Source organism: Octodon degus, unplaced genomic scaffold (genome assembly GCF_000260255.1).
Source record: "Octodon degus isolate 3935 unplaced genomic scaffold, OctDeg1.0 scaffold00017, whole genome shotgun sequence".
Classification (NCBI taxonomy): domain Eukaryota; kingdom Metazoa; phylum Chordata; class Mammalia; order Rodentia; family Octodontidae; genus Octodon; species Octodon degus.
In genome coordinates this window covers 14,173,723-14,182,746 of record NW_004524593.1, presented here as the reverse complement: position 1 = coordinate 14,182,746, position 9,024 = coordinate 14,173,723, and the positions used below count along the sequence as shown (strand labels likewise).

At 42.8% G+C, this 9,024-nt stretch overlaps 1 pseudogene; it reads right to left on the bottom strand.

The window, feature by feature from the left end:
• Nucleotides 1-7,838: 7,838 nt before the first annotated feature.
• Nucleotides 7,839-8,097, bottom strand: LOC105741628 (annotated as a pseudogene).
• Nucleotides 8,098-9,024: the final 927 nt, after the last annotated feature.

Below are 9,024 nucleotides of genomic sequence, written 5' to 3'. Positions count from 1 at the left end.
CTTGCTAACAAACAAACAAACCTTCTATACCAGCTATGACGGTCATCATTAAAATTTAAAAGTGGATATACAAGATTATAGAGGGCTGTGTTCACCTGGAAGGATAAGACAGAATCTGTCTGTCTGTGTGTCTGTCTGTCTATCTGTCTGTCTGTCTCTCTCTCTCTGTCTCCCCATCTGTCCTGTCAGATTAAGAACCTACTCTTTTACTTTATTTCATTATAACCACCTCCTAAAATCCCTGTCTCCAAACACAATAACACTAGGTTTAGAACTTCCATATAAAAATTAGAGAGGGATGTGATTCAATCTATAGAATTTCTCAGATTTGTTGGTATAATCTCAGTCTAAACTTTGGCAGATTTAAGATTGAACAAGAGCTACTTGGGCAAGTGCAGTGACTGGGGTGCCGGCCCTGCCCCTGGGCACACTGAGCCGGCCCACCGGGACCTGGCATGGTGGTGCAGCCCTGTAATCCCAGCACTGGGGAGGCTAAAAAGTGAAGGATCACTAGGAGCCCACGCTGCATGACGAGAACCAGTACCAATACAAAACTAAGTAACTAAAAAGACTGAACAAGAGCTAATACTTCAGTTTGACTTTGAAAGTGGTGAGAGACTGGCCTCCCAGCTCAAGCAGCTGGGCAGGAAGATGTCCCCACACCTCCCAAGGTCAGCCTTCACGGTCTGTGCAGATCTTCCATAGATTAGATGAGGGCCACCAGCATCCGGAGAGCCATCTGCTGTGGGCAGTCTACCGATTCAAAAGTTAATCTCACTCAGAGCCACACCCCCCCAATAACGTCTGACCAAATATTCTGGGCGCCTCACAGCACAGTGAAGTTGACACATGAACTTAACTATCACAAAATATAAATTGGATTGGGTGCATGTATCTCTTTCATAATAAAACCGAAAGCAAACAAGGCCATGGAAAGTCAAATACACTTTCATGAGGCAAGCGGCCCTCAGTCTTTCTCCACTTCATGGATCAGCTTCGTTGGCAGTCCAATTCCCCTTATAATCCCAGCCTCCGAATCCCTACATTTGCAACCGGAAGTGAGAGGAAAAGAAGACATAGTAAATAAATGAACAGATCAGCCTCAGGAGAGACGATAAAAATCTCCCTACCCTTCCAGCTGGGCCAGTTGTCAAAGTAGAGGCTAGGTTTTCGACAGAAAGATATCTTTACAACTGGAAACTGTCTCCTTAGATTAAAAGGAATAGATTCCCATTTTCAGAAAAGATTTTCCTTCTTTATTTAAAAAATTTCAGGACAGTAAATTCTTCCTCCCACTCTTTTTTCCCTTGAAAAAGGGAGCATATTTTAAAGCTTCCTCCTTTCAATGATAAGTTTCTTCCAAAAAGGGAAGAGTTGAATTTTAGGTCATTTGTCCACCCACTTCCTGAGAAGAGGTCACTTCCTTAGCTCTTGTGACGCCCTGCCCAAGAGCTTTCCTTGGATTGGCAGTCTGATGGAACTGCCTGAGAGGGGTCAGGTTTATCCCAAGACCTGTTGGCTTCCATTAATTTTTTTTTCTTCTAGAACTCTTAGGGAAGTGGAGGGGCTAGAAACACCCAGGGCCGGGTAGCTTGACTATTGTCCTCAATACTTTCTTAGTAGGAAGACTCCTGTCAGACGCACTCTGTCCCCACCCTGGCCTTTCCGTGCCCTCAGGATCATGACTCTTCTGACTTAGCCAAGCTACACCCCATAACCAGGGGCAGGAAGAGACCAGCATCACTGCAAAGGGGTGGATCTAGGGTCTGACCGAGTCTGTCATGTCCAGAAGCTTGTGTGGTCTCCATGTGAAGGCTCATCCCTGTTCTCCTCCGGGGACTTGGTGGCCCCTCCGAGGAGACTCTGAGCAGTTACTGGACACCAGCTCTCTGCTCAGTTGTCCAGTGCCTTGCTCCTGTCTAAATCCTTTTCACTTTTCATGGTGACCGTCAGTCGTGTCTCTTCCACAAAAACTTTGGATTAAAGAAAAATTATTTTTGAAACAATGTGCAAACAGCTGTTAGTATCACCCTTGGTGATAACAGAACAATGGATGTTGGCTGTGGGTACATTCAAACTTGCAGCTTAGCCCAGGAGCAGACTGTGCTGGGAGGGTTGGACCCTCTGAACTGCTTCTCGGAAGGGAAACCTGCAGGTGGGGACAGGGACAGACACCCTGGTGAGCCAAGGAACTCTCATTCAGGGCACAGCGGAGCCAGCCAGAACCAGCTGGATGGCAGGCAGTATGGCAGAAAACAGGCTGCAGCTAGCACCTCAAACCCCAGCTGCTTTGCTACAAATACAAAGGAGTTGCTTTCTGCAAGGGAGCTGGCCCTTCCTGCTCCTACCTTGCCTGGTGCCACCCAAACAACTATTCCTGGCTTTTTTCAGGGCATAGCAGGGTGTACAATGTGGAACCTGGACAGTCACTCTGCGGGCTCTGGTAACCATGGTAACCTGGACATGGGATCTCCCCCACCGAATCCAGGGATCCCCTTCCCAGTAAGTAGAAAGTGAATTTGGCTAGGTCAGATCACCTTACAAGGTAGAAGCAAATCAAGGTGAAATCCAGCCCCTCACAAGGCCCTGAGAGATCTTCAGTCCTGCTTGCCAAAGCTGTGTTTGTCAGTCTTTAGAAAAATAAAGAAAATAAGGGCAAAGTGGTATTTTTTTTTAAAAAAAAAGCAAATTTATTTAACTCTGAAATATCTTTTTTTCTAATATTATGTTTTCTTTTTATTTTTAATGTACAAAATACCTTCTTCTGCAGTGATGCAATGATACTGACAATGGAAAGTAATTGACTTTTAAAGGTCTTCTTTTTGGTGGGCAGTTGCTGGGAATCAAAGCCACAGCCTCCTCGCCCACGCTAGGAAAACACTGTGCCGCTGAGCTCCATCCCCAGCCCCGTAACAGTGTTTTTTTTGGGGGTTGTTTTTTTTTTTAAATAGGGACTATTACTGAATTCTCCAAGTCCACACACTCTGGAGTTAGGTACCTTCATGGAAGGCAATATATATATAGTTTCTATCCAGGACTAGAGCTGTATTTGAATCTCTGTTACTGTTTTCTTTTCAGCCATTGAGATACTGGAAGGCTCACTGGGGGGAACTGATTTTATATACGGAGCTTCACATTTGTAGGTTGTTAATAAAATCTTCCCTGTGTCACAGAGAAAAAATAAAGCAAACGTGAGAAGGGAGAAGCGAGGACTTCGAGAAGCACAAGTGCCCCACTGTACATGGGCTCAGTGTGATTACTGCAGGTTAGTCAGCGGAATTCTTTTTCATTGTTGTTCAGTCGGGGACTGAATCCAGGGCCTTCACACTAAGCTACACTCCCAGAACTTTTTCGTTTTTTTATTTTGAGACAGGATCTCACTAAGTCACTAAGTTGCCCAGCCTGGGTCGAACTTGCAGACTTTCCACCTCAGCCTCTCAGAGTGCTGGGAGTACAGGCATGTGCCACAGTGCCCACCTAGCCAGCGGGCTTTTGAAGCTTCAAACACATGCAGAGTGTTGGGTTTTAAGACTGTATTCACTTCCTGGGACTCTCCACACAAAGTATCTCATGCCAGGTGGCACAGGTCACTAGAAACACTCCAAGCTCTGAGGCTGGAAATCGGCCATGCAGATGTTGGCAGGGCCACGACCCGTCTAAAGCCCCTAGGGAAGACGCCCTCCCTCCTCTCCCCCACACCTTGGTGGTCGTGGGTGGTTCTTGGCTTGCCACAGCCCCTCTCCAACCTCTGCCTCTCCGTTCACTGGATCACATTCTCCCTGCACTGCATTCTTTTTTGTGAAGACAATAGCCATACTGGCCTAGGGGGGCCCACCCCACCCCTTAGGACCTCGTCTTAACTTGATTTCATCTGCAGTGGCCCATTTCCAAATGAGGTCACATTCTGAGTTACTGGAGGTTAGGATTTCACCACATCTGTTCCAGGGCCACAACTGAACCCATAACGAAGACTACGTAGAACAATTTTAAGTTGCATTTTAAGTAGCACCACCTGCTCTGACATTAAGGAAAACAAATTTCTTCCTGACCTCCAAGGAAAACTCCTAGGAGGCAGAAACAGGGAGAAGCGGCGACAGAGTTCTGGAGGAAAAGTACAGCAGCTGGTTATTAAGTGAGCAGAATCCACAGCTCCAGAGAGACGGGCACTCGGGCCCCACTGGCACAGTGGCAGCGCGCAGACCTGGAAGCCACCCCCAGGCTCACTGTATGGCTGGGGTACGTCTCCCCCAGAGCAGCCTGCCTTGCCTGGGAGGGGGAGGAGCTGGAACTCTGTAAGTTAGCTGGCCTGGGCCTACTGCCCACGGGACTCAGTTTGCGCAGTGCGGCCCTGCAGGAATGGACGCCCCGTTCTTCCTTAACTGCAGCTCTCCACACCGGTCCCTGAGCTCTTTGGTTTTTTCTTTTAATTTTTTGGTACATGTAAGATATGCATAATGACCACAGTCATCATAGGAAATTTGTACCTGTGCCTGATACATCTTGCTGTTTCTTTTTCCCTACCCCCCACCCCACTCAATGCCTCTTCCCCTCATTCACAAAAGCTTTGGGACTCTCCACACAACAGTCATTTTGTCCTTCTATTCTCTTTTTCTTGTCCTTTTCCCCCTCCTCCCTTGTTCTCCTTCTCATTTGAATATTTTCTTCCTATTTCCCAATATTTATTATATATTTTGGACCTTATTTACATCTTCAGTTTCTCACACCAGAGAAACAATGTGGGATTTAAACACATGTGTATGATTGATTTCATTCAGGAGTATGGCATTAAAGTGCATCCACTCACATAGAAATGTCTCGAGTTTATCCTTCTTAAGGGCAGAATAATAAACCATTATATAATTTTAAACCCCCATATCTTCTTTATATTCTTTAGTCATTGGTTGATGGGCATTTGGGCTGTTTCCAAGATTTAGCTGTTACACTCTGCCGCTGTAAACATGGGCATGCATGTATCACTGAAGTACAACGTTTTTCATTCTTTTCAGAAGATAACAAGAAGGGGGGTTTCTGGGTGGAACAGGACCTCCAACCCTAGCTTTCTGAGTAATTTCCACACTGATTCCCACAGTGGTGGCACATGTCTACACCCCCACCAACAGCAGAGAGGGTTCCTTTCCCCCCAGCCCACATTTCTTATTGTTTGATTTCTTGATAATAGCCATTCTTTCTGGAGTGAGATAGTATCTCAGCATTGTTTTTATTTGCATCTCTCAAATGACCAATGATGCTAAACAGTTTTTCACATATTTATTTGCATTTCCATTTCTCCATCTAAGAAATGTCTGTTACAGATGCCCATTTTTGGATTGGGTCTTTAAATTTCAGGGGACAGATCTTTTGTTTTTGAGTTCTTTATATATTCTAGATATTGTCCTTTTTCTGAAGAATGGATAAGAATTTTTTTCCACAATGTGGGTTGTCTCTCCACTGTTAGTGGTTTCTTTTGCTATGCAAAAAATTTTTAATAAGATGAAATTCCAGATATTGATTCTTTGTGATAGTTCCTGCACAATTATGTTTTTTTCTTTATAAGCTCTTTGCCTATACCATGTCTTCAAGAGTTCTACTCATTCACTTTTTCCAGAAGATTTAGTGTTTCTGTTTTAAAACTTAGATCTTTGATTTATTTTGATTTTAGTTTACCACACTGTGAAAGATACAGTTCTAGTTTTAATCTTCGGCATGTGGGAAGCCAGTTTTTCCAGCACCATTTATTGAAGAGGCGATCTTTCTTCCAGTGAAGGTATCAGGCTCCTTTGTCAAAGATAAGATGGCTGAATGTGATTGGAGTTGCTTCTGCATCTACTAATCTGTTCCATTGATCCTTGGGAGTTTTTTTTGTCTTTTTCTATTTGTTTGGTTTCGTTATTGTCATCCCTTTTTGCCAGCACCATGCTTTTTGTTTTTTATCATAATAGCTTAGTGCTATAATTTCAAGACAAGGATTGTGATGCCCCAGCTTTGCCTTTGTTCCTGAGTATTGTTTTTGCTATTCTAGGTCTCTGCTTTTTCCAAAGAAACTTTAGCATTGTTTTCTCTAATTCTTTGACATATATTATTGGTAGTTTGATTAGGATTGCATTAAATCTGTATAGCAATTTTGAAAATAGGGTCATTCTCACTATCTTGCTTCTTCCTTCCCAAGAACAAAAGCCATCTTTATATTTTCTGATGTTCTTTGATCAACTTCAGAGTACTATGGCTTTCATTGTAAAGATCTTTTACAGTGAGTTTGCTATTTGTGTACAGGAAGGCTACTAATTTTTGAGTGTTGTCTTTATTCCAGCTACACTACTGAATTTGGTTATTAAATCTATAAGCGTTTTGGTGGAATTTTGGGAATCTTCTGGGTAGTGTCATGTCATCCACAAATAACAACTTAATTTCTTCTTTTCCTATACTTATTCCTTTTGTCTAGATTTGTGCAGCACTCTATTGAATAAGAATGGTGACAGTAGACATCCTTGTCTTGTTCTTGATTTTAGAGTGAAAGCTTTCAGTTTCTGTCCATTTGGTATTGGCTATTGGAATGTCATAAATGGCCTTTATCACTTTGAGATAAAACCATCTATTCCCTATAGAGGTTTTATCATGAATGGATGTTGGGCTTTGTCAGATGCTTTTTTCTGCCTCTATGAGATATCATAGGTTGTTGTCCTTTGCTGTTAATGTGGTATATTACATTTATTTAATTGCATACGTTGAACCATCCTGCATCCCTGAGATGAATCCTACTTAGTCGTGGCGTACAATCTTCTTGATGATTTGCTGCAATGTCTGCCTATATCTTACTGCAGTTTTGCACCAATGTGCATTAGGAAGTTTGGTTTATAGTTCTCTTTTGCAGCTGGATCATTCTTCGGTTTTGGTATCAGCGTAACACTTGCTTTCGGGAATCAGTTTGAGAGTATCGCTTCCCTTTCAATTTCATTAAAGAGTTTGAGAAATAATGGTATTAGGACTTCTCTAAATTTCTTATATAATTCAACAATGAATCTGTCAGGGCCTGGGCTTTTTCTTTGGGGGGGGGGTTAAAATTACATCTTCAGTTATATTGACTGATATTGATTTATTTAGAAATTTTATATCTTCTTGATTCAGCTTTTGTAATTCATATATTTCTAGGAATCTGTCCATTTCTTCTGTGTTTTCCATCCTATTAGAATACAGGTTCTCATTTTTTATTTATTTTTTAGTTTAATTTCTGGGTTGATACTTATAAATTGCTTATGGCAGGTAGCTTTATTGCTAGTATTTATAATGCTTAGGAAATGATTAGTTCTCAGAGATGTCTTCCATGTGCAGCTGACTTTTGGATTTTGAGTCTGTTGCTAGATCCTACCTGCTCAATTTACTGAGGACAAGAAGTTTGGCCTAGCTCATGGTTCTTTGGCTTTAGCTTATAGTATTATTTATGACCCTGAGGCAATCTCAGTCTTGGCATGCCATGAAAAACAATTATGTCACCTTTGCTAAAGTGGTACAATCAAAAATAACAATAGCATCAAACACAGCCCAGAAAATGACAAGCTGTGGTAACTATTAATTTGCCACCTTTAATCATATGAACTAGCTTTGTGGTTGTATAACAAAATTTAAAACAAAACAGAAAATTGTATGCAGTGAATAAGGCTTCAGTATGATAATTTTACTCTCAGGGGAGAAAACTTATTTATTTTTAAAAAAAAATTTTGAAGGTTTCAATTGTACTTCATTTCTTCAATAGGCCATACTTTAATGGATACACAGCACTTTTACTTGGTATCAATTATGATTTCATTTAAAAATAATTTAGCGTATCATATCAGCTAACATGATTACTGATCTCTCCATTCCTTGGGGGTGACTCTGCCAGCAGGGGTAAGGTTCCATTCTATTTCAATTTGGGTTGCTGTATAGGTCCACACAGCAATACAGAATGTGGCTCCACCAACTAATATAGCATTACCACATTTGTCATGGAAATCAGGTGTCCGTTTCCGGTGGCTCTGCCTTGTTACCATTTGTTGAATGCTTCGCACTGGAAAACGACCTAATGCGTTTTTGGCCAAGGGAAACATCATGGAGTTGAAGTTGAAACTGTATTACTGCAGCTGCCGGCTTGGTGCAAATTACTTCCAGATACCCTTGCAAAGAGCCCTGAAAAACGAGAGGAGAAAATTTCCAAGAGCTTCATTGGAAAAATTGGAGAAATAGAAAAAGAGGAAGAGACTAGAAGCAGGGCTGGAGGACAAAGGAAGGTTAGGGAACTTTGAGAAACCGGTGAAGAAGACAGTAGAAAAGAGGTAGGAAAAAATGAAAACAAGGACAGAACACAATAGCAACAACAAATCCTGAAACAATGTTCACGCTCATATAAAACAAGATCAAGAAATAAGAGAACAATCCATAAGAAAAACAAAATGAAGAAGAAGAAAAAAAGGTGCCCTTTAGGGCATGCCTTTGCTGTCACTGATAGAAAGTATGTGCAGACAGGGCCTGGATCCATGTTCATTAGCCCCAGCAAGCCAGCCATAGATTTACAGCAGGGTAATGGGTAATTTCAGCAAGCTGACACCTTTAGTTGCACTGCAGGTCAGGGTGGTTTCTGGTTGTGAGTCTGGAAGCAGATTTGCTCAGCCTGCAGCACTCTGTGTCTCCTACCAGCATGCACTCAGCTCCTTGACCTTCTGCCAACTTGAACTTGCTTCTGCCTCCCCCTGACTTTGGGAGCCACTAGACAGAGCCAACCCACAGCTGCTCGGAGTGCCAAGCTCTGCTGACCCCTTTCCAAGATGGTACCAGCCAAACAGCCTCTCCTGGGGCACACTGAGCCCAAGTACCACCCAGCAGCTGCAGTCCACTTTGCCCCTTGCTCCATTCCACTGGCGAGAACCCTGGAGGCCTTTGGAGCCACGAGGAGTCACCGTGTGTCTGCAGGTTCAAGCTGCCCCCTTTGCAGTGAGTCAGGGTTCAGGGAGAAAGTGCTGCTTGCTACCTCCATCTGTGCTGAGTTCTCTCTTC